Below are 27,167 nucleotides of genomic sequence, written 5' to 3'. Positions count from 1 at the left end.
TGCTCTTAAAGTGATCATCAGCTGACAGGCTCCTATGTCTCTGCGCTTCTGGAAGCCTCAGACAAGCTGGAGAGGTGGAGGAGATCTCTTCTGGACCTCAGTGGATGCCTGACACTGCAGAATCCCAGAAGTGGCACTTGGAAGGAGTGAAGTCCTCACATCCTGGGAGCATCAGAGATCATGGAGCCCTGCACCTGCTGATGCTGAGCCCCTGTGTGTGCGATCCTAGACTGGTGCTGAGCCTGTGACTGTTATTTTAGGGGTGGGAGTGAGAGGAGGGGGAGCTTGCTGCTCCTGTGTCTGGTGGAGGGGGGATTGGATCTTCTGGACTTAGGGGGGAATGAAGGATTCCTGTGGCACTCCTGAAGTTCTACTCTGCTCTGCAAGGGATTAATAACAGACCAAGGGGAATAAAAGCCACCCTGGAGCAAACTACAGGACACAGCAAGTCACTACCTGCTCCCAATTACTGTGCAAGGAGCCATCTGACACCCAGCTCTTAAGGTACAGTCATTAATGCTCCCATAATGTACCAGAACTCCTTTTATTCTTGTTCCCATGCCTTGTTTCATTTCTTGTGCCTCCATCCATAGACTTCACCTGTGAGGTGCTGGGCAGGAGATGCCCTTTACCCTCCTATCAGTCATCATCTGGGTATTATTCTGCTGCTTTCCACAAACTTTCTCTCCCTACATTGCACGTGTTCTGCATCTGTTGATTTCCTTTATCTCCGATCCCCATGTTGCTGGTGAGGGATTACGTGTGTTTCGCATATAAGATATCATTTTCCCATTTTGCATAATTATCAGAAAGGTCATGCTCATTTAATCAGGAGGAGCTGTACATCTTCTCAGTCCCGCTGATTGAAATCCTATTAAACGATCGGTGTGATCTCACCTGCTGCTGTATCTTCTATCTTAAATTTATAGGATTTTTGTGTTGTTATTGAAGTTATTCCGAATAGATCTGACGTCTTCTGCTGCTTGTTTGGTTATTATAACCCTATAAATATTCTATATGTGTGGGTTTGTTTTATAGATTTAGAAAACATTATCTCCCTTAGTCCTTATCTGTCTGTAGGTGTGAAATTCATATGCTGGGTATATTCTTGTCCAAAAGCGAAACATGCAAAGGCAACTCATTGTCATTCATCTGATGCTATTGGAGCGGTCCCAGTGAATCATAGAGTAGTAACAGAATGCCTTGGATTCATATAGACAGCCCACACATGAACATTTGCCTTCTGAATGTGGTATCATTCACATCTGATTTAACTGTTATCTAGGTAACTCTTTCCTTCCCAGTGATCGCAGTCCATCAGGATTCTGCATTTCTTGTATAGTGTTCAGTGAGGTCTGTTAGAAAACTATTACAGTAGGAGGCATGTCCTCTGCCCATTCATAAATCTCCCCGGCATATGTACTTCTGTACTTGTTACTCAGCTGATATTTGCAGGATTTGTTTTTCTTTTAATTGTGGATCTTGGATTCCTACAGAATTAATTCAGCTCTATTTAATTTTCTACAGGATGTGGTTATTATATGGCAAACTCAAGTTCAATTGGTCACGGCTTGCAAAAGTCACTTTACCATTATTGACAGCAAAAATAAAATGTTCTTGTGGCTATAACTAATGGCAACTTATTGGGGCATATTGGGGCACAGTGTGATATTATGGATTGGTGCATACCATGTTATAGATTATATGCCAAATAGTCATTATTCCAAACAGGAATACAGGAGACACAGTTCAGATATCATGCTGGGTGTCACATCCTCCTACATTATCTTTATATATGGATCTTTCACACAGTACCAAAGTATTTTCTGCCATTTAAAATATACCCCCACTCTACCCCTAGCAATAAGAATTTTAAGGACGCTTTTAACCATTTTTGCACATGCATTTGTTTCAAGCCCTACAGCAAATTGTTTTGGAAAAAAGGCCTGAAAAAAAGCAATACAAAAAGAATTCTGTGTTTAGAAAGCAAAAAGACACTGACCCAAAAGAGCCCCAAAAACCACACAAACCAAGACACATTGAATATCAGATTTTGCTTTGCTATCTCCAATGTATCACCTCGGTATTTACAAATAGAAACAATAAACTTGTTTTTTTTAAATGCTGTGTGTGGGTACGGCCAACTTCGAGACTAGCAGCACTGCTAACTTGCAAATCCATTAGTCAGATACTTACGAGCGATGCAGCTGCCGACAAATACTCACTAAATCTACATTGTGGGTAAGTGTGGCCTAGGGTAGAAAAATGGTTGAATATATGTTGTTGATCTGTGTAATTCTGGTATTATAATTCTCATCATGTAAAGGAGAAAGTTGGTGTTCTTCATAGTGTATTGCAATCATTACATCTTGTAGTAACGCCATAAGACCAGCTTGTGTCACTGTTGTCATTACAGTCTATAGAAAGCATTACCCTTAACTTCTAAATCCCCTCAGGTGACTGATGTCTTACTAATAGGGCAGCATATAAGCTAATCAGGATCATTTTTATAAACCAGAATGTCGTTTGATTCACAGTGGTCTACTACTGTGCTGCTGAGAGACCTTTCTAGCCATAGCAAAATGTTCTTCTGAAATGTCCTCTTCATATATTGCAGTTACCTGTGATAATGGCTTTCACAAACTTTACTATACTCTTTATAGTATGCCAAAAGATGTAGCTGCAGCCAGATGAACTGTATATACCAGATCAAGAAAGGACCAATGTAGTTGTGCTGGTTTCACTCATCCAACATTCATGGTCTGAGCAAGGATCACAATGTCTGGAGCAACCACGGCTCTTCTGACCAAAACCTACCAGCCTAATAGATTTATCGGAGACTGTTGGGTGTGGTCAGGAGACCCGCGGCCCGGTCAGGACATTGTGATCAGCACTCAGACCGTGAATGTTGTACATGTGAAAATGGCATTATGCAGAGAAAGACTTGTTCATGTGATGTATCTCAAGTTACTACTGTCTGAGTTTACGTTCCACAAACTCTTAGTAGTATCACTTGTTCCAGTCTACACAGCTGATGAAGAGACTGGTCTTACAAATCATGCCAGAAGTAGATCTCAATTGGCTAACATATATAAACCCCTGTTAAAAAATATACTTGACTTATACTCTTAAAAATACGGACTAACAGCCCATAATTACTTACAAACATAAAACACACTGTAAATAAATACTGGTGATGAACGACAAGAAATCCCTAACTCAACCTATCTGGATGGCGGAGGTTGGCACCCTGGTACTTGCGGCAATGCCGCCTACCGCTGACTGTCCCTGGAATCCCTGGTGTGCCCTAATATATACATGCAAAGATATACACTATAATACAAATATTCCAGATAAATTCTATTTTAATAGAATTGCTGCAAGTACTAGGGTGCCAACCTCCGCTGGTAGGTAGATACTGAGAATCAGGTGAGTTAGGGATTTCTTGTGGTTCATCACCAGTGCGATTTATGTTTGTGTGCCTAATTATGGGCTTGTAGTCCGTATTTTTAAGTGTATAAATAATGTATATTTTTAGCAGGGGTTTATATATGTTAGACAATATTTTTGAGACCTCTCTTCTCATCAGAACATTTCTAATTATTAATAATCAGAGTTAGATCTCAACCCAATCAAATTTCTTGTGATGCAACAAAGTTCTTAGCTCCATTTTACACAAGACGTTGGGCTCCTTCAGACATCAGTTTTTCTTGTAGAAGTGCTCCCTGTGGTTTTCACGGAAAGCACTCATACCTATGATAGTCTATAAGCTAGTTCACATGTGCGCTGTTTTATATTTTTATTTTCCTCGGACAGAGTGGTCCACACAAGAGCACAGAGACTTGTCCAATATTGATCCGAATGTCTGATCAAACTCGCCAATACAAGTCTATGGACCTGTGAATAAATTGGACAGCACAAAGATGGCATACGAGTGCTGTCCAATTTTTTTTCTCCCTGGTCCATAGACTTGATCTGTTTTTCACGGACTATCTGATAGAAGTTGGAGAAAACTCCATCAGTTTTTTTTTTCATCCGAGAAAAACTGATGAAATTCTGATGGATACAACTGACTGATGACAGAGACCAAAAATATTGATGAAGCTCGGACCATTATTGCATACGAGAAAAATCACTGACATCTGAATAAGCCCTTGGAGAAATTGCTGAAGAGTTGAAGGTATTCTGCAACAACAATGTAACTTCATCCAGACAGTTAATTCCCTCTTTTCCCTGGAAGTGTAAAATTGTGCACTGTGACCGTCACAACGTGTATATAGCGCAGCATAAGATCTTTCCTTGGCGTTAATTGCTTTTCTCTTTCCTTCCAATATTCCACCTCAATGACAGTCGTACTCCAGATGTTTTACTAAATGTAAAATGAGTATGTGCAAATGTAAAAGGTGTTGGTTACTTCTTGTGGTTTTGACAGGTTTCTGCAGAACAATTACAATTCTGAGATTCTCAGCTGTCAGTCACATCCTCTAGGTACACATTAACACTGTGACTTGGTGAAGAATCACCTTGTTTTTGGATGATTTTTCTTTCTTTGGAAAGTTCTGCTTGCAATGTCTACTACAGATAGAAGTCGCAGGGCCAGTACCGATATTTTACTTCTGTGCACCTCGTTTTGGTACATTATGAAGCATCCTGAGGAAAGGTCTAAGGGTCCTTGCTCACTCCAATCAGTGATTTAGCCAGTTGATCAGCTCATCTCATAAGGGTTTCATATGAATGATTGTTATAAATTGTTGTAGGCGGTCACCCTTCATCCTTCTTTACAAGGGTTTATGTGCTGCCGACAAATGTACACATTAAAAGTTACTTATATTTACTTTATATCCTTTTTTCTTTAATTACTGTGCCTGTTTACACTGGGCAGTGATCATCTGAACAATCATTTAGGTGATCATCACCCCATGTAAAAAGCCTTAATTTTTCCATTTATTTAACTGCTGTCCCTCACATTGTGGCTAATATAATGAATTTATAATAAGTCTTTAACAGTTTGCAAATTTCCACAAAGTGTCTCTGTTCCACCCCCTCTGAACTCCTAGCCAACTAAAGCTATGTTCACACGTGGCATTCTTGCAGTGGTTTTTTTTTCTTCATCTGCAGCCAAACCCTTCCCTCTTGGCAATAAAAACCTTTTTTGGGTACAGATTACGTGTGTGATTTATCTGCAGTACATGATTAATTTAGTTTTAGTCACCAAAAATGTAGCAAAAAAAGGTGAAAAAACCAAAGCGAAAACCTTTTTGTTACTTTTTTTTGCAGTGTTTTTGAACTTTTTTAGTGTTTTCTATGGGTAGAAAAGCACATAAAAAAAAACCTAAAAGAATTGACATGCTGCAGGTTTCTAAAACGCTGCAGTGCTCTAAGGAAAGGAAAGAAACAAGAGCGTGCAAAAGATTTCAGAAATCTCATAACTTTTGCTGGTACTGTAAAACGCAGCTTCTTTCTTTGCAGAAAAAAAAAATGCAGCAAGAAAGCTCTGAAATAAAAAACACCATTCAAGTTAACTGTACTTTTTATTGGCGTTCAAGATTGTAGATATATATTGGGAAACAGACTTTTTTTTTTGTAATTGCATTACATGGACATGAATAGTTTAGTCACAGCTCCAAGCGCAAATCCGATTAGCAGACAGACTATCAGGAGATCTACAGATGTCCTGTGTCATATGTGACAGATATTCCAGTCCAAGCACGGCCCGTGTTTCACGGACAGATGAAACTAACCCTAGGGTGTCATGTACATGACCAAATAAAAATGCATAATAAAACACATAGAATTCTATGGGCATACCACTTTACGCAGATTTTCATACTCATGAATCCCATTAAAATCAATAAACAAATTGACGTGCTACATCACATGCTTCATTATAAAGGAGTTCTCCATAGCAGCAATGCCTCATAACTTTTTTTTTTACCGTATCTTGTCTTGTTTGTTCTGGGAAGATACACGTTGAAAACTTTTTTCTGCTGCTAATAACGGAATATTCATCTGTAATATTGAATCTTTAATATATATGAAAAAATCATTATTTACTAAAACAAGGTTCCATCACTACATGTATCATGTGTTATCGGCCTTTACAGTTTTTTTAATTGAAATGAAAAAATCTAATGTCTTGAATGTATAAAAACTTTGGTTTTGTCTTGAATGTATACCTAGGCTAAACCCTGATCAGCAGCACAGAATATTTAGCCTTAACCTTGCCCTATCTTTGCTTACTTTCTGCTATCTGTTCCCCATGATCTGAGTTCTGCTACGCAGCGCCTCTGTTCAAATCATGTTTTTCTCCTACAACAATCATATACATTGGTTACTATAAAGTAGACTTAGATCTACAGTAGGGTTCCTATCATGTGAGTTCATATCAGGCATATTACTTAGTCAGAAGTTCAGTAGGTTTACATGCTTGGTTTTTTTTCAATCAATTTCACTATAGATCCATATACATTCAAAGTATAGCAACTCTGAACTAACTGTGTAAAGAATTCTTCAAAAAGTATATGGTGGCAACCTTTTTTCAGACTCAGGACATGACATATGTAAATGATGCTTTAGTATTTTTCAAGCTCTTATTCTTTGTAAAATTCACATCAACCGTCAGAAGTTGATGTTGACGAAGGCTCCGACTGTATCGGCTTTACAAATGATAAGTTAAAGCAGAAGGGCATAATTAGGGACAGTCAGCCCTTTATAAGTGCTGGTTTACAGTATCATGGTCCTAAAAAGGTGAATATTCTTGTCAGTAAGGAAAATAGAGAACTTTTATTTTTTACTTCCGACTTGAACTTTTCCTTATCTTTACAGGGAATCTGTCAGCAGGATTTCACTCCCAAACTGTTTTTATGTGAATCAAGCTGTTTCAAAGACAAGTGAGAAATCAGTATATGAATTGAAATGTAAAAGAGGCTGAAGAGCTATTGTAGATCTGAAACCTCTGTCACTCCAGCTCTAATCCCGCAGATCGCCACTTCCTCCTTCTTGACTGAGAGCCTCTATACTGTGTGACTTCAGTCAAAGAAGCCATTATGAATCAAGCAGGAGGAGGCTACGCTGGGTGGAAAATAGAGCTGGAGTGACAGAGACTTCAGATCTGCAGCCTCATTTGCATGTCAATTCAAATGCTGATATTTCAGTAATGCAGGAAAGGACTTGCCATACTATAATAATAGTACTGCTGGGCTTGTCTTTGAAAGAGTTACATGAACATATAAGTAGTTTGGGTGGTGAAATATTGTTGACATATTCACTATAAAAATAAAAAGGACAAGTACAGTAACAGATCTTTGTATTCATTAATCAATCTGAATTGCTTTGAACATCCTCTCAGCTTTTTCTGCCTCTGTGTCTCTTTATATGTCTATTTAGTATATGACAGCGAAGGGCGCTATAAATGAGCAAAATAAATTTCTTGTTTATAAAGCAGGATTAACCTACCAATCTAATAAGCACTGGAACTTGAAATACGAATTTTCTGGAGCGTCTCACTTTTTGTCGTGTTCTTTAAATTTGTGCCAAATGTTTAAATATTAGAGCTAGTAACCTCCTATTCTATAAGTGCCAGGCATTGACCTATGTCATGAAATCGCGTTCTTCCTCTTATAATGGCCTTCTTATTGGGTGTTTTTAAGTCCTATTGTAAGGGGGCTTGAAAAAAATTGTCAACCCTACCGCAATATTACATTGACATTAGGCCTATCTTCCTGTGTGATTTACTCAGTGTGAATCATGTCTCAATAGTCTTAACCAATATGGCTACAGGAGAGAGCTTCTTTTTGTAGCTGAGGTTCCTCCTTGTAAATAACTGAATTTATTTTTCTTTTTTCTTCTGATATTATGTGAAGAAAACAAATCTCTTAAGGTTATGTCTATAAATTTCCATTTTCTATCATACATTGTCTTTACATAACTTGGTATGCAAGGTATGACGGTGGGTGATCCATCACTTAACTAATGAGCCTCATCATTTGAATAAATAAGCAATGTGCTTCTTAAAAGCAAAGTTTCTCAAATCCCTTCTCTGTTCTCAGCTTAAAGAAAAAACATTAGTCTAATCGTTGTTAGTTTAAATGGCCATCTATTAGTTTGCTTAGCTTATCTTTTCATAATTTTCATGTAACCATTTAGTGCTAAGGCTGCAAAGCAACTACCAAATTTACTATCATTGCCCAAGCTGACATTTACAGTATTTACCCAGTTAGAGAGTAATACACCAGTACGGCACAAAGGCCTGTTCAGAATGAAATAATTTTAATTCTAATTAGTGACGATCGAACACTGAAATGCTCTAGGGCTCGGTACTCGAATCGAGCATGTGGGACATTCGAATGTGCTTGACTCAAGTAGCTTGCATAATATAAGTGAATGCCAAACTCGAGCATTTTACGGAGGAAAAATTTTCTCTCTCTCCCCCCCCCACCCAACCCCAGCTAATCTTCTTATGGGGACCCAAGCACTACTCGATTGAGCAACCCAATGCTGAGCATGATCACCCATCACTCATTCTAATCTGTTTGTCCCATCACTCATTCTAATCTGTTTGTTTTTGTCCCATAGTAACAATTGGCTAGCCAATTGATTGCAATGGAAATGTTTTTCAATCTATAACCTCTTTTTTTAATTTTTTTCTGCTGCAGAGATATTGCAGGGGACATGTAGTATTTTAAGGTGCTGATTCAGCCTAAAATATCTCTGTGTAAAGTTGGATTCATTCCACTCTATAAACATTCATATGGCCTAAGAGGCTACATAGTACTTATTTTAATGTGACAGCACCTTCATCTCGGAATGCCAAAAAGTTCAATATGATCAAAGTAAAATAACATATCAGAACGTGACTTTTCAATTATTGCATTCATTTTCATTTACAAAAATCTGGAAGTCTACCATGGGGACACACCATAACAATTTTACATGTTTACATAAATATTGCAATTTTAGGTAGTTATAACAAGTTATTGACCAGGAGGTAGGAATTGCTAAAGACCAAAAATAAATTCTCAAATAAGTGTTCCCACATGTTTTTAAAATAACTTTCTTGTATTAATTTCTAAATGTGAAAAAGGGCAGTTTTGGTATTTGCCAACTATTCTAATCAGCGAGAGATAAATTGACATGAGTTTAGTGTTTAGTGAAATCATTTCAAAGTTTTAATATAATTAAATGTAGATTCACCATTCATGTGGGCAGATATGTTATCAGGTCCAATAAGGATTCATTTAGACAGGCCGATAATCGGGAATAAGGCAATCACCTTATGAAGAATTAAAACACTCGTTCATTGGATGAGATGATTTTTAACCAGGCTTAACATGATTGTTCTCAACAGCACATCTTCCTGTAGAAATTGTGATGTGCTGCCGATAACATGATATTTTATGCGCACAGAAGGATTTCATTGACATGTGGTCAGCCTGTCTAAAAAAGTCATTAAATAACCGCTGATTAAATTGTAAGAAAGGAATTGTCGGCCATTTAAGAGCTGTCTAAATAGGCCTTAAGCCTGAGTGCCAGTTCTTTTCTGCACAATAAGCTTGTAAAATGGTATTCAAGCAGGAAGCATTTATGCCTTATACAGTCTATATTTAAAACTCGCTAGATCATTCGGGCTTTGGCTACTGAGACAATTTTCAACTCTTTGGAAATCCCCTTAATACCTGGAGCAACAGTAACAATAGTCTTACTATGGTCATCAGGTGTCTGCTGCCCAAGGAGGGTTCTGCAGTCACTTATCACTGATACCTTTCAGGCTCTCTACTAGATCTGAACTCTTCGGAGTACTAGGCGAAGGGGATGCATGACTGTAGGAAAGGGAGGACTCTCAAATTCTATGTCTGACAGCTGGTTCCCTGCCCCTTCAACTGCACATTCTCCTGCAAGATGCTTCCTCTGCATTGTTTAGAACGTCAGTGCAGAGTAAAGTGCTGTCCTCTCAGACATATAAAGTCTATTGACAGTACACAAAAATGAGATGCCCCAAAAAAATGTAATGACTATAAACATATTAAAACAAAAAGTACCAAATTTCTCAACTACTTTTACAACTCTGTTGTCGGGTATCCCGGGGCCAGGGGCTCCTTCCCTGTCCCTAATGCTAGGCGTGCCTTAGCTGGCCCTGATCCCCATATTACTTCTGAAGGTGAAGATGCCAGGGCCATGTACCTTGTCTGAGCTCCTTAATCCGCCCTCTGTCTGTTCCCTTCCACCACCCAGGGAAGAGGGGAGTAGTAGTGTATGGCAGTACACCATCCAGACTAACAAGGAAATACAAACAGAGCTAAAGGAAAATACCAATCATACAAATAAATGCACACAAACAACAGAGGTTAATAATACCGGGAAGTGGAGGATGAGGAACAAACCAAAATAGGAGAAGAGGACTACACACAAACTAAACCACACAACAGTCTTAGCTTAAATCCTCCAAATGCCTTCTCAAATAGCAACACTCCACCACAATCCCAGAACCATGCAGCATACGCTAGCTCTGGCAATGACACTAAACCAAAGCCCAGAATATATAGGAGCGAGGAGTGACTAACACTGGACAGCTGAGAGCCTTAATGCAAGTAAGCTTCCAGGAGCTCATAACTGAGCAGATTAACTCCTGCACTGCGGAAAGAAAGCTGCACCATGTAATATGAAAGTGAAAGGCTTTTAGTGAGTGCAGGAGTGGGAAGAATCAGACACTGCGGTCTTCTGGCTCCTCTCTGTTGTGGTGAACCCGTGACAACTACTGCCAAATAACCTCCAGTTTTTATAAAATAACTATTACTAAACATTGTGCCTTTGCATTATTCATTCATAAAAAAGCTAAATAAACAATTGTGATGAATAAAAAGAGAAAATAGTGACCTTCAAATGTGAGACGAGTTCAGGTGCAGTGAGCCTGAGAAGCCACAAAGGTCAGATCTGCTCTCCAGAAGATCTGCTGTAACACTGTGAGATCAGGTTTCAAAGCGCATGCAAAGATAGGAAATAAATGGGGGGGGGGGATTTTCTACTAATTTGGAGAGGAGAGAGAAACAAAACTAATTGAGCTGTGCCTGTCAGATCAGCTGCGCCTGACGGAGGGTTAAGGATTACTGCTGACAGTTTGGGGTTTGGCTTCTGCTCTTCCACTAATCAGCTGTTCCCGATGTCGATGGCGGCCGGAAATTGCGGAGCTGCACAGCACAGTTCCATCAACGGAATAGTGGACACGTACAGAAACTGCTCATAAGCCCCTTATTGATTTGAATATGGGGCGGATGTGTAGTAATTGGTCTCAGCCACTATAAAGTTGATGGAATTGTGCTGTGCAGCTCTGCAACTGAGCAGTTCTGGCCGCCGCTGACACTGGAAACAACTGATTGGTGGTCGTGTTGGGTGTCGCCCCCCCACGGATCATACATTGATAGGCCATCAATGTTAAAGTCCCGGACAACCTTTTTAAAGATCAGCATGATATATCGACTTCTGTCTGGAAAATTTACTTTGCTTGTACTGTACTATGATGCATATGCTCCATCAAGGAATCTGAGCCCAAAGTCTATAGCTGGGGGTGTGATGCACCCTAGTGCGCAAATGGTCACCTTGGCCAATATGAGAAGAACAATACTATGAAGGACCCATGAGGGTTAATATTAGTGATGAGCGAGCACTAAAATGCTCGGGTACTCGTTGCTCGGATCGAGCTAATTGGAATACTCAGGTGCTCGACCCGAGCAATGAGCCCAATGTAAGTCTATGGGAAACTCAAACAATTTTCAGGCGGCTGCCCCCGGTGGTCTGCAGACGGACTAAAAATTGCCCAAATCGATGAGAACAGTGCTCAAATTACATGGGGACAGCATGGGGAAGACCCCTGGAAGCATTTATGACTCGCAGGTCTCTGCTGTCAACAACGTTGTCAGAGGTATTACGCAGCTTTTACGGACTCACGATAAAACATACCAAAACTAAGCCAAAATGGATTTTCCTGGGAAATATGTTAAGGAACATCCTTTCCATGACATGTACAATGTATATAAAGCAAAATAAATAAACAAAAACAAAAATACTCGTCTACACCTTGGGCTATGTTCACACGTAGCGTTTTTGATGCAATTTTTCACTTTTGCATTGCTTTCAACAAAGACAAATGCATTCACTGGGAAATGTCATTTTAACATTTTACAACCTTATCTGGCCATGTGGTGTGTGACACATCATCAGACACATGCATACAGTGCTGAAAAGACATGGAAACAGCATGGGGAAGACCTCTGGAAGCATCTCTGACTCCCAGGTTGCTGCCTAAAAGTGTGCCCATCATAAGTGATCCTTGGCGCATGCGAAGATGCCTCCCGCCATGCACCTGTCGTTGCAGACTTGCAACAATCACCGTCCAGGTCCTTGTCCCAGTGCAGCGTTCAGTTGTCCCTACCCCATTCCTTGGAATGCAAGCGCAAGTATGCAGCCAGCCACCCACCCACAGGCTGCAATACTATACTGCCAAATTATTGACAGCTGCTTGCACTTGAAATGTGGCCTTTTAGGCTCATGGAGGCGGAAGCTTTTCACAACCTCATGCCGGCGGCGGCCCGGTGTCCATACTCGGTCCCCAGCCGCCACTATTTCTCCCGGTGTCGCCTCCGCCTTCCACAAGCACGGGTCCCACAACATTACTCGTGCCCTCCCCAGTGCACTTACTGGGAAGGACTGCCTAACCACAAACACGTGGACAGGTGAATGTGGACAGGGACCGTACGGAGCCAGTCCACAACATTTTTTGCTGAGAGTTGTATTTAGCTCGGTGAAAGGACTGGCATAGAGGGAAACCGTATCTACCCTGGATGTCATTTCTCCCAGGAAGTCCTCTAATGCAGCTTGTTGCAGAAGCAATGGCAGCCCGTCCATCATCAACTCACACTTGTCGGTGGTGCTCTGACACACACACATCTTTCTTTGTGCATTTAATTTCATGAATACAGAGTTGGACAATGGCCTGATCAGCAATGCAGTTTAATAAATAACATGCATTAGCATGTCCGATCCACATTAAAAAAGCAGCCATAGAGTGTCCGGACACCTTCCACAACACTTTTCTTAGCCAGGGCTGCTTCTCGGTAGGGTTGGACGGGCCCACCAGAAAACCGGAAACTCCTCCGGCGGGCCCTGGCTTCTTCTACAGGAGAGTTCATAGTGCTGAGGTGAGGCCATGATGATGATGGAGGCCACCATCTGCTTAGTTTTCTGTTACTTGGAATGCAAGTGCAAGTATGCAGCCAGCCACCCACCCACCCACAGGCCGCAACACTAAACTGCCAGATTTCTGGGCTGCTGCTTGCACTTGAAATATGGACTTTTAAGCTTATGGAGGCGGAAGCTTTTCACAACCTCATGCCGGCGGTGGTCCGGTGTCCATACTCGGTCCCCAGCTGCCACTATTTCTCCCGGTATCGTCTCCGCCTTCCTCAAGCAGAAGTCCCACATCATTACCTGTGCCCTCCCCAGTGCACTTACTGGGAAGGACCGCCTAACCGCAAACACGTGGACAGGTGAATGTGGCCAGGGACGTTACGGAGCCAGTCCACAACTTTTTTTGCTGAGAGTTGTATTTAGCTCGGTGAAAGGACTGGCATAGAGGGAAACCATATCTACTCCGGCTGTCATTTCTCCATCACCAGGTTCCGCCCATTGTCACACATGACCATGCCTGGCTGTATGTTCAGCGGTGAGAGCCACAGAGCAGGCTGCTGTGTTAAAGCTTTCAACAACTCTGCAGCGCTGGGCGGTTTGTCAATTAAGCATTAAGCATGTTATCTTCAGCACAGCCTGTTGCCGCTTGGCCAAGGCAGTGATGCAGTGCTGTCAGCTTGTGACTGATGTGGTCATTTCGGAGATGGAGGAGGAGGTGCAGGAGCTGAACAATGTGATTACATTGAGGTTAAATTGGTGACGCTGTTTTTTATACTAAAGAAAGATCATATTGTTTTGGTTTTTTTACGTTATTTTTTAAGACAAATGCATTCACTGGGAAATGTCATTTTAACATTTTACAACCTTGTCTGGCAATGTGGTGTGTGACACATCATCAGACACATCCTGTTTTATTTATGATGGAGGGACTCTGAAAGTCATAAAGCCTATTTTTATAGGGACATCAGATGGCCTTACTATTCTTAAAAGGCCAGCTGTCGACCCTCTCTATTGTTAGAGAGCCATCAGCCGGTTATGCTTTGTTGGTCCCATTATTAACAAGTGGGTCTCCTATACTGTTATTGCGTATCCAGTGACTGCAAGGGCTGCCAAAAATTTGGATGCAACCCAATACCCATTTGAAGAGACATAGAGAAGGTTCTCAGTAAAAAAAAATGTTCCCATTATAAAGGAGTGGGTCTCCCATAGTGGTAATGCCCATGCTGTGACTGCAAGCGCTGCCAAAATTTGGGAAAAACCCCACTAAAAATTTAAAGACACACAGAGCAGGGCCACAGTAATGAGTACGACATGTTCCCATTAGAAAGGAGAGAGTCTGCTATACAGTTATAGGGTATGCAGTGAGTCCAATGGCTGACCAATTTTAGGAAAAACCCAAGTAAGAAATTAAAGACACATAGATCAGGACCACAGTAACGACAAATTCCCATTAGAAAGGAGAGAGTCTGCTATACAGTTATAGGGTATGCAGTGAGTCGAACGGCTGACAAATTTTAGGATAAAACCCACTAAGAATTTAAAAACACATAGAGCAGGGCCACAGTAGCAAGGTACGACAAGTTCCCATTAGAAAGGAGGGGGTCTGCTATACAATTATAGGGTATGCAGTGAGTCCAACAGCTGACCAATTTTAGGAAAAACCCCACTAAGAATTTAAAGACACACAGAGCAGGGCCACAGTAACAAGTACGACATGTTCCCATTAGAAAGGAGAGAGTCTGCTATACAGTTATAGGGTATGCAGTGAGTCCAATGGCTGATCAATTTTAGGAAAAACCTCACTAACAATTTAAAGACACTTAGAGCAGGGCCACAGTAACGACAAATTCCCATTAGAAAGGAGAGAGTGTTGGCCTATGCAGTGAATGCAAGGGTTGCCAAGAGAGACGTGGGGGAGGGCCTCATAAAAATGTTTTGCCATTAGAAAGGAGCGGGCCTACTATCCTTGTAATGCCCATGCACTAAGTGTATGGGCTGACAAACATTTACCCCTGGGGGGTGTACATGAACATATTGTATAAAAAATTTTTTTACAAGCATCATAAACACCCTTTAAAAAAATTATGTGGGTGTTGCATCATGGACCACGGTCACCCTGGTGATATGGTGGTGGAGGATGAGGAGAAGGAGGAGGACAAGAGCAAATAGCCAAAATCAGGAAGCGTATACCCATGAGTGGGTGTGAAAAGGTGCATGGGAATACACCTCCCAAGAAAAGACACTGGATTTGAGTTTATGTTACGCTGCTATCATTCGGTGGTGTTGAGAGTGAGACGTCTGGCCCAATCCAGCCCTTGTTCATTTTTGTAGGAGTTAGCCTGTCAGCATTTTCAGTTGACAGGCGGTTGCGCTTATGAGTTATAATTCCACCAGCGGCACTAAAAACCCGCTGCGATAAAACGCTGGCGGCAGGGCAGGCCAGGACCTCTAAGGCATAGAGAGCCAGTTCATTCCACGTATCCAGCTTGGATACCCAATAATTATAAGGCACAGCGGAATCACGGAGGACGTTGGTACGGTGGGCAAGGTAGTCACTCAGCATCTTCCCAAACTTTGCACTCCTTGTGAGAGTACCCCGCGTCTCAGGGCCTGTGCGATGGGAGGGTCTGAGAAAACTCTCCCAGAACTTTGACAGTGTTCCCCTGCCTCTGCTGGATTGAAGTTGTGTCTCTCTCGCCTGTACTCCTTGGTTGTCCAATGAAGTGTGCCCTCTGCCGCCAGCGTTTTCAGATGGAAATTTTTTTAATACTTCCGCAACAAGGGCCTTCTGGTACAGCCCCATTTTTGTAGACCTGTCTGCCTCAGGAATAAGATATATAAAGTTCTCCTTGTAGCGTGGGTCTAGAAGTGTCACCAACCAGTAATGACTGTCACCCAAAATTTTGAGAATGCGAGGGTCATGGGAAAGGCAGCGTAACATAAACTCAGACATGCGTTACAGACTACTAACAGGCAAGACTTCCGTGTCCTCACCAAGAGGATGACTGACCATGCTCTCCTCCTCCTCTCTGTCCTCTGGCCATCCACGCTGAACAGACGGTACAAAAGCTGTGCAGGTAGTACCGTCTATAGTGCATGAAACTAGCTCCTGTCCTTCCTCCTCCTCTTCCTCATTGTCACCCATTCCACGTTGGGATGAGATGAGGCTTGGCTGTGTGTAAGCACCCTGTATGATTCCTTGCTCCATCTCATCGTGCTCCGCCTGCAATGCATCCTCTTTGATTGTGAGCAGAGAACGTTTCAGAAGACAGAGAAGTGGGATGGTGACGCTAATTATGGCGTCATCGCCGCTCTTGGTGGAGTCCTCAAAGTTTTGGAGGATGGTACATATGTCTGACATCCATGTCCACTCCTTAGGTCTTATGTATGGAGTCTGAACTGAATAACGACGGCCTTGTTGATGCTGGTACTCAACAACTGCCCTCTTCTGCTCACAAATCCTTTCCAACATCTGCAGTGTAGAGTTCCAACGCGTGGGGACATCACACACCAGTCTGTGATCCGGAAGCTGCAAACACTGCTGAAACAGTGCAAGGGCGGCGGAAGCTATAGCTGACTTTCTAAAATGGGCACACAGGTGGTGTACTTTAACAAGCAGATCCGGCTGCTCCGGGTAGGATTTAAGAAACCACTGAACCACGAGGTTAGGCTCATGGGCCAGGCATGGAACGTGTGTGAGCTCGCCTCGCCACAGAGCCGCCACCAGGTTCTGGCCATTGTCACACATGAACATGCCTGACTGTAGGTTCAGCGGTGTGAGCCACAGATCTGCCTGCTCTTTCAGAGCTGTCCACAAGTCTTCAGCATTGTGCGTTTTTTCAACTAAGCATATTAACTTCAGCACAGCCTGTTGCCGCTTGGCCAAGGCAGTGCTGCAGTGCTTCCCGCTTGCGACTGATGTGGTCATTTCGGAGATGGAGGCTGAAGAGGAGGAGGAGGCTGAGGAGGATGAGGTGCAGGAGCTGTAGACCATGGGGGCCACCCTGATTGACCTAGGGCCCGCAATCCTTGGCATCGGGAGGACGTGTTCCGTCCCAAGGTCCGACTGGGTCCCGGCTTCCACTATGTCAACCCAGTGTGCCGTCAGTGAGATGTACTGTCCCTGCCCACAAGCACTTGTCCACATGTCCGTGGTTAGGTGGACTTTCCCGGTAACTGCGTTGTTTAGGGCACAGCTAATGTTTTGGGACACGTGCTTGTGTAATGCGGGACGGCACACCAGGAGAAATAGTGGCGGCTGGGGACCGAGTACCGAGGGACGGCCGCCGCCATCAGGTTGCAGAATGCTTCTGTCTCCTAAAAGGCAACATTTCGAGCACAAGCAGTCGTGAAATGTGAGAATTTAGTAGTGTGACCTGTGGGGCGTGGGCTGCATATTTGCCCTTGCGTTCCAAGGACTTTGGTATGGGCCACTGAACGCTGCGCTGGGACAAGGACATGGACGTGCTTCCTGATGCTGCTACTTGAGAGTGTGCAACGACAGGTGCAGGGCAGGAGGCGTCTTCGCATGCACAATGGATAGGGGATTGGCTTGCATGCACAACAGCGGAAGAAGCAATGGTGCCACTTGCAGACACTGTTCCTGGACCCTGGGGTTCCGCCCCCAAAGTCGGGTGCTTTGCTGCCATGTGCCTGATCATGCTGGTGGTGGTCAGGCTGGTCGTTTTGCCACCCCTTCTGATGCTAGCCTGGCAGGTGGTGCAAATGGCCTTTTTGGGGTTATCGGCAGAGTCTTTTAAAAACAACCATACTCGGAAAGACCTAACTGTTGTACTGGCAACTTCCTTCGTGTTGGTGTTACGGGGATCGGTTGCCTGCCTTCTGTCTGCGGCCACCACACTGCTTCTTCCTGTCTGTTGGGGTGCTCTGCCTCCCTCCCTCTGTATGCTGCTGTCCTCTCTCTGCATGTCCTCCTCACAGGTTGGGACAGTTACTAATCATCCACAACCTCATCTTCCACTTCTGCACCCTGGTCCTCCTCCTGACTTTCTGCCAATTGTGTCTGATCATCGTCCACTTCTTGTGACACTTTCCCACCATTGCATTTGTGTGACCGTGGCTGCTCAAATATCTGGGCATCACTACACTTGATCTCCTCTTGCCCTGCTTCAAGTGGACCGGGCGAGAGACCCGAATCTATAAATGGAAAAGTGAACAGCTCTTCAGAGTTTCGAAGTGTGGGATCAGTTGTCTCTGGGTACTCGGCATGGTGGGAGGAAGGAGGAACAGGGTGAGGAATATGCGGTCCACACTCATGGCTACTGAGACTTGACCGTGTGGAAGACAGGGTGCTGGTGATGGTGGTGGCTAAGTGACTGGAAGAATTATCCGCTATCCAACCAACAACCTTTCAACACTGCTCTGTGTTCAATAGTGGTGTGCTGCGGTTCCCTAGAAATTGGGACAGGAAGGTCAGGCGAGAAGATGTGGGTGTTTGTTGTGGTACAATTTCAGCTTGCCCACGGCCTCTGCATGCACCATTACCATCACGTCCAGTTCCCCGTGCCTTGCCCATTTTAAATGGAGGACAGTATCTTCCACGCTCACTACAAATGACTGAGTTTGTAGCGAACTTATATGTGATCGTGTAACGCAGAAAACAGAGTTTTAAATACCTGGCTTGTAGGTAAGTAGTTTGATCAGCAAACTGCTGTGAATTGCTTCACTAACACACTAAAGGAAATTTTTAATGGAGGCCAGAAATGTCAGTATTTTCTGACAACGTATATTTGGTCCGTTTGACGGAGAAAACACTGTTTTAAATAGCTGGATTTCTAGCGCTGTAATATGGAAAGGACCTGGCTGTATTCTGCAGTGCCAACAAGCAAATGGCGCAGAAAAATTGTGTTCTCTGGATTTCTTTTTATGCAAATAATGAGGATTAAGATCCAAAGAAAAGTATACCTGGCCCCTGAGACCTGGGCCTTTGTATAGAAATATCTAACAGCAGCAGAAGGCAGTATTGGAATGGAGCCTCTTGTGCTGTATGCACTGCAGTCTGCTATATACACTGCCTGCCTATATACACTGCCTGCCTGATATCTCTGCAGATGGATTAGTTAGTCCTCAAAGGACTGTTTGTTTAGATGGATATGTGTAATGTACGGTTTTTCTCCCTACACTGCCTAATACACAAGCAAATCTCTACCTGACGCAGAAGCACCTCTCCCTACACTGTCTGATTCCGGAGTGACTGTGATGAGCACAGCAGCGCCAGGTCTGATATAGACCTGATGACGCTGTGCGGCCAGCCAATCACTGTAATGCCCACAACCAACATGGCTACGGCATTACAGTGAGAGGCAGGCAATCCCTGCATGTTCATTGTCTCTCTAAAGAGCGCCAAACATGCAGGGAGGGGACCCGAGTTCCTGCCCGAGCACCCCGGAAACGAGCAGTGAGATGCTCGGGCGAGCACCGAGCAGCAGCAAGCATGCTCGCTCATCACTAGTTAATATGCCTCATTTATATTGCTTGCCCTTATGACCTTAGGCTAGATTCACACAGTGAGTCTTGGTGTTACTTTTTGCCTAGCATTTTGTGGTGATAGAAACTGTTAATATGCTGAGAATTCAGAGTTTGTCAAGTGTTTCTTTTAAAGGAGGATTATTGATTTAAAAGAAAAAAAAAGCAAAAAACTGCTTTAAAAAACCATGTCAGCTTCTACAAAGCAGGTACGCTTTCTGTAGACATACTTTGCCTTAGGAAGTTTAAAATACCAAATAGTGAATTATGGCTGCTTTGCCTCTGCAGAGAAGAGGATTCATCCTGTGGAAAGAAGCTAAAAAGAGTCAAGTGAAACGTGATGAAGTGTTCACTAGGATATTATTTGTCTTGAAGAGGCTTAAGGGGCAGGTTCTAAACCTCCAATTAATGATTGATTTGTGGCGACTCAATAGAAAGCGTTCTTGTGCTCCTGAGAAGTCTATTGTGGCTCTGTATTTTACTGGTGTGAAATATGCAAAACCTCTATTAAAACAAACAATACCCTTCATATCATGGCCTTTAAGTTGCAAAACATTGCTGGAATCCTATTGTAGGTTTTGAAATGGGAAATTATTCTGCCAGTCTCTTTCAATCCACCTTCATTGGGCTAAGACTGTTATTAACAAGCCAAAGCTGAAAGTTATAGATGTTGGCTTTGTCTTAGGGCTGTTTCTGATGTCCGTGATAATCGGTCCGATGTCGGATCGCAATGCACGCGCTGGCCGCTCATCTCCTGACCTGAGCGTGACAGTTTCATATATTTCTATGAAGCTGTCGCGCAGGAGATGTATGGCCAGTATGCGTATTGCGATCCGACATCGGACCGATTATCACGGACATCAAAAACAGCCTTTAAAGGGGTTACCAGCACCTTTTACTTCTGCACTTAGAGGTGACAGGCACTATTGATGAGATATCAATCGAACACTTACCAGATCAGTTGCGCCTTTTGCCTCCTGATGCAGGAATAAGTAGCTGGATCACCATTTTAAAAGGGGGTTTAACGTGCACCGCAGTTATAGCAAAATATGCAGTTTTTTGTGTGCATTTCTTTTTGGCCCAAAAATGCTGCAGTCAGATTTTAGCTGTTAGACAGTGGGAAAATATTAAATATGCTACTGACAATGTGACTTTTGTTTGTATATTTTCACTGTTCTGGTGGTTTTTTTTTAAAGTGGGGGAGCTTCTGTCATTTTTTATTTCGAATGAGCCATGCGCTAGGTATGGCTTTTTTCATGCACTTTTCCCATAGGTTGCTTTATTGACGAAAATATCATGAAAAATGAAGTATAAGGTGTATACAGTAGGGAAAATAAGTATTTGATACCCTGCCAATTTTGCAACTTTTCCCTCCTACAATGAATGGAGATGTCTGTATTTTTAATCGTAGGTACACTTCAACTGTCAGAGACAGAATCTAAAAATAAAAAACAGAAAATCACATTGCATGATTTTTACATAATTAAATTGCATTTTATTGCATGAAAAAAGTAGTTGATCACTTAAAAAAACAGCAAGAATTCTGTCTCTCACTGATCTGTTAGCTTTTCTTTAACATACCCTCCGACTCCGTACTCATTACCTGTATTAATTGCACCTGTTTGAACTTGTTACCTGTATAAAAGACACCTGTCCAGTGTCCACACACTCAATCAATCACACTCCAACCTCTCCACCATGGCCAAGACCAAAGAGCTGTCTAAGGACACCAGGGACAAAATTGTAGACCTGCACAAGGCTGGGATGGGCTGTAGGACAATAGGCAAGCAGCTTGGTGAGAAGGCAACAACTGCTGGCACAATTATTAGAAAATGGAAGAAACACAAGATGACTCAATCTTCCTCGGTCTTGGGTTCAATGCAGGATCTCGCCTCTTGGGGTAAGGATGATTCTGAGAAAGGTCAGGAATCTTCCCAGAACTACACAGGAGGACATGGTCAATGACATGAAGAAAGCTGGGACCACAGTCTCAAACATTACCATTAGTAACGCACTACGACTTCATGAATTAAAATCCTGCAGGACACACAAGGTCCCCTTGCTCACACCTGCACATGTCCAGGCCCGTTGGAAGTTGTCCAATGACCATCCAGATGATCCAGAGGGGGCATACAAGATTGTCATGTGATTAGATGAATACAACCCCAAGAACACTGTCCCAACCGTGAAGCATGGTGGGAGAAACATCATACTTTGGGGTGCTTTTCTGCAAAGGGGAAAGGACAACTGCACTGTATAAAAGGGAGGATGGATGGGATCATGTATCACAAGATTTTGGCCAACTACCTCCTTCCCTCAGTCAGAGCATTGAAGATGGCTAGGTCTTCGAACATGACAATGACCTGAAATACACAGCCAGGGCAACTAAGGGGTGGCTCCTTAAGAAGCACTTCAAGGTCCTAGAGTGGCCTAGCTAGTCTCCAAATCTGAACCCAATAGAATATCTTTGGATGGAGGCAAAACTCAATGTTGCCCACCGACAGCCCTGAAACCTGAAAGATCTGGAGAAGATCTGTATGGAGGGGTGGGACAAAATCCCTGCTGCAGTGTGTGCAAACTTGGTCAAGAACAACAGGAAACATCTGACCTCTGTAATTGCAAACAAAGGTTTCTGTACCAAATATTAAGTTTTGTTTTTCTATTGTATCAAATACTTATTTCATGCAATAAAATGCTAATTAATTATGTAATAATCATACAATGTGATTTTCTGGATTTTTTTTAAGATTCTGCCTCTCACAGTTGAAGTGTTCCAGCGATAAAACTTACAGACCTTTCCATTCTTTGTAGATGGTAAAACTTACAAAATTGTCTGTGTATCAAATACTTATTTTCCCCACTGTATATACTTTGAATGAAACGGCAGGATGCATTCACTGCTCAATTCAAATAGTCTTGCAGCTTTTGACACCAAGGTCCCAGTGGTCAGTTGCCCACCTATATAACATTTATTACCTATACTGTGGATACACAATACATTTTTTTTTACTAGAGTACCCCTTTAACCATTTAAGCAGTTATGAGAGTTTACTAGCAAGATATGTGGGACATTAGAGAAAAGCTTTGACAGTTCATAAAGTATATTTGAAATGCCACCTGTTGAAGAAGCACGCCTGAAAAAAATGTTATACCCTAAACCTTTCTAAATATATATGTAATATAGTATAGTTGGATTGAAATACTTACATATTTCCTTCATCCCTGGTTTCACGTGCTCCTCTAGTCCTCTTCTGGCCCAGATGAGCAGCCCTTATATTTGACAGCTCACACATGGACCGCTGTTTGAAGCGGTGCACCTTCCATCAATATCAATTTCTGGAGACTCAGAATAAGAATCCATAGACTTTCATTGTCCAAGTGACTTCCGGTACACACACAACCCCTGTGATCATTATGTGATCCAGTGAGTCTGATTTGAAGTTACGTGACACAGAAGAGATTGGTAAGTGTTTTAATACAATTACAGTATATTACATCCATGTATAGAAATGTTTAGCGGATCCATTTTTGTTGGCGTGCTTCTTTAATAAACCTTTAAATCAGAGTCTTAAATGTGGCATAAAAAATGCAGTTGATGAATCTGGACTTCAGTGCTTCTTGGTTAAGTAATTGTTTTCTCTTTTTCTTTGCACTGACATATTTTGTGCGACATTCATGAAAATGGTGCTCAATGTTTTATCTGAATTTGGCAAAAAATGCAAATATGCTGTTCTTTTTACAGCCTCATTGCTTTAGTGGAGTAAAATGACACACGACCCTTTCAATAAGCTTCAAAATGTCACATTAGATTTCAACTGCGCTGGAAAAAAAGAAAGATTTTTTACTCCATTAGGGTACTGGAGCACAATTGTGTATGAATTTTTTTGATATTTTAAAAAAGTCTGAAATGGTAAATAAGCCAAAAACATCTGGACAATCAAAAACCACACCACATTGTCAAGAAATTTAAGAAAGGACTTAAAAGCTAGCTTAAAAATTATGCAAAAGCCATGATGAATTTGGCCAAAATATAAAAATGTCACAATTAAAAACATTCTTTAACGCCAAAGAAAAACGCAAAAAGAATAATAAATCTAAGCTTAAGTGGTTATTTACCCGTGACATTTGCGAGTTTTTGCAGTGCACAAAAATTCCTGAATAGAAGATATAGGGCACTTTTTCCCATTGGCCAGATTGCATCTGTTATTTTTTTTTAAACTGGAGAATCATAAATTAAATATTGGGATTATCATGATTTTACAGATCCCAGTAAATGGTAAATGGTAGAAATGTCTTCATATCAATGAATTAGGCTGTAGTTAGAGTTGGGCAAATTTATTCAAGTGGAATTGAATTCTACAAATCCATATTCTTACGCTTTGCGTAAGTTCAACAAAAGAGTGGTCGTCTAGCCGCCATTTTGCTGGACAGTAGTAAAAACACTCGCCTCCTCTGCTCACTCTCCTTCGTATGATACTCAGCACCTTTTTCTGCTGCCATTTCTCATTCCGGCCAAGAATGCGCATCTAAACCCAGGACATCTCTTTGCATCCGTGTTGTAAGGTTATGGTGACATTGTGATATATGACGTGTGGTGCGATTTTTTTTGACGCCCACTCTAGGCTAGGACTTAAGGCCACAAGTAGGCCCAGGACGTTTTAGCCTAGTGTGAAGAGGCACCGAGTTTTAACATGCTGTCGAAGAGACACCAAAGACTGTAGGGGGGACAGTGAGCAGTGATGGTGAGGTGTTCATTATTTTTTTTTAATTTCTACATCTTATATTTATTATGCTCTGCACACTGGGGAGCGAGAAAGGACATTCAATTCATGGAAAATAAAATTTACTGCGAATCAAATTTCCCGGTAAAATCTGCACAATTTGGCAAACTAATGGTTCGACAGATCCACTCATCCCAAGGTGTAGACACACACAATTTGTAATACGAATGATTTATTATTGCTTTTCAGATTGTCCATAAAAAATGTTGGCTATCCAATTTTTGGCTAAGATGTCGAAAAAAATACAAATCCAGTTCATGACCCTAATTACAATAAAAAATGACCTTTTTCAGACTTGCTCATGTGGCATCATTGCAAAATCTTTCTTTTTGCAGAATTGGAAGTACAGTAATGCTTTTTAGCAATTTTTGGTTGCTTTATTAAGATTACATAAAATTTGCAAATCCAGAACATAAAGTTTTGATGTTGACATTAAAATGCCTTAGTCCGAATAGGGCTGAAATTGTTACACCAGAATATTTAAAGTTAGTATTCCCTGAGGTTCTTTCTTCCTTTATACGTAAATCACGCACTTTAAAGAGCTGTCCACCATTGTTTGCTGGCCATCTGCTTTGGTTGTTTTGCAGCGCACATCTGGTAAGGAATAGAGACATCCCTTCAACTATTCTGTACATTTCTGGTTTCAACTATGTGGCCATGTGTTTACCAGTGAAAATAGAAATATAATCAGCAGATCCCACAACTAATTTGTCTACGTCAGCATACATGAAGAATAATATAGGAAATGGAGTAATGTGTGGGGTGTATCAGGAAAGGGTTACCCCTGCACCGTAGTCTGTATTTGCAGTTCCTTCTGTAGCTTTGTTTTACGCTGACATTTCAGATAATAAATATTTATTTGTTAGTGTGAAGTAATCACAGCGGGATGTGCTACTAAATATACTCATTTAGCAAGCAGTAAGTAACACAATAATAGCTGCTCTTTTTTTTATTATTATACGAATTTATAGAAATAAATTTCCCTTGTCACACAACGCAGCGACCTGCAAATTAGACAGTTTATATGCATTCCAGTAGTTTGGGGCGTTTGCTGTATAGAAATCTTACAATACATTGTAACAGTAGGAATTATGCCAATACTAGGCCATTTAAAAGCTTTTAGTCGTTTGGAAAAATGACGACCGTGTTTGTTAATGTTGCTCTTTTTGTGTTTGGACTAGGTAGTCTGTCATTTATAGATATACATTTTTTGGTTTTAATCCTTCGCCACACTACATGTGTCTCAGTACTGGATTTGTCCCACAAGGTGAGATTTAATTCACTAAGTTCGGTGATGAGAAGTAAATCCCTTTTCAAATGTTTTCTACTTGTTCCTCTTATGGGCAGAGTAAAAATCGCTCCCACACCTGAGCGACAGCCTAATAACTGCGCCTTCTAAACCCACCAATGGTAATTTTACTTCATTTCTACTTAGATTTTTTTTAGTAGGATTTTTGTTTAGTCTGAAATGTTCACATAAAATACTATTGTTTATTAATTAAACTAAATATCCCAGAATGTAGTTTCCTGCCTCTAAGGCGAGCGTGTGAGAAATCATCCAAGTTTCATCCGGAAAACTCAGACAATTTTTTTGTGCCATCCATGTGTCCGTTTGTTACTTCCGTGTGATGTCTGTGTGACATCCATGTGCAATCCATTTTCATACAGATGCTCCATATGGGATCTGTATTTTTTTTACGTACCCAAAGACTTGAGTGGGTGAATCTTATCTGAGACTCGGAAGAAAATAGTACATGTTGCAATTCTTTTTTTTTATGATAGAGAGTTAAAAGACAAAACTTGTTCATCTAAATAACTATTGAGTAACATGGATCAATAATAATAATCTTTTTATTTATATAGCGTCAACATATTCCGCAGCGCTTTACATACATTATCAATGTGTTGTCCAATCAGCCAATTTAGGCCATGACCCCACTATCAGTATTTGGTCAGTATTCGGTTAGTATTGTTTCTCCGGAGTGGGAGCCAAAACCAGGAGTGGGTGATCAATGCAGAATTGGTGACTTGTTTCTATTGTACCTTTTCTCTGATTGTTCCTCACTTGGTTTTGGCTCCCACTCCTGAGAAAAAATACTGACCGAATACTGACCAAATACTGATAGTGCGGCCGTGGCCTTATACGCTTGTCTGCATGAGCCCTAATACATGTGAAATCAGCAACCACATAAGCCTCTACACAGTCAAGTGTAGGCCACATTCACACGTTCAGTATTTGGTCAGTATTTTACATCAGTATTTGTAAGCCAAAACCAGGAGTGGGTGATAAATACAGAATTGGTGACTTGTTTCTATTATACTTTTCCTCTGACTGTTCCTCTCCTGGTTTTGGCTTACAAATACTGATGTAAGCTAAATACTGAATGTATGAACGTGGCCTTAGTCCAAGACTTGTTCTTTGGATCTGGATACTTAGCAATCCGCATAAAACCCTTTGAGAGTCAGAGGGGAATGGAATGATGGTATATGTCATTTTACCTTAGCCATAATTCTGCCAGGTAAAGCATAGCATGAATGGAAAAATAATTCTTATTACTATGTTCATACTGAATTTTTTGAGAAGTTAAAAATGTTGAGTTCATCATGCAAAAACTGTTTAAGGAAATGCTTCTTTTTTGAGAAGTTTTTAATTTCCCTGTGTGGTTCTGGAAGAGTGGTTTTTTTTTCCCTGAAATGTTTTTTTTTGCAGCCATTTTGATA

General features: G+C 41.6%; 1 protein-coding gene across 2 annotated transcripts in view; it reads left to right on the top strand.

The window, feature by feature from the left end:
* The first annotated feature begins 263 nt into the window (after positions 1-263).
* Positions 264-27,167, top strand: part of CDH23 (cadherin related 23) — a 1,802,240-nt gene continuing 1,775,336 nt past the window's right edge. Inside the window, exon 1 of one of the 2 annotated variants that reach the window (XM_073685852.1) lies at positions 264-504. The gene's annotated coding sequence lies outside the window, so the exon portion shown is untranslated. The remainder of the gene's footprint in view (positions 505-27,167) is intronic. The other variant, XM_073685853.1, reaches the window with a different exon arrangement.

This window comes from Phyllobates terribilis, unplaced genomic scaffold, assembly GCF_046119375.1.
Source record: "Phyllobates terribilis strain yellow unplaced genomic scaffold, ASM4611937v1 Scaffold_5__5_contigs__length_657084704, whole genome shotgun sequence".
In the NCBI taxonomy this organism is placed as follows: domain Eukaryota; kingdom Metazoa; phylum Chordata; class Amphibia; order Anura; family Dendrobatidae; genus Phyllobates; species Phyllobates terribilis.
This window is presented reverse-complemented; position numbering and strand designations above follow the sequence as displayed.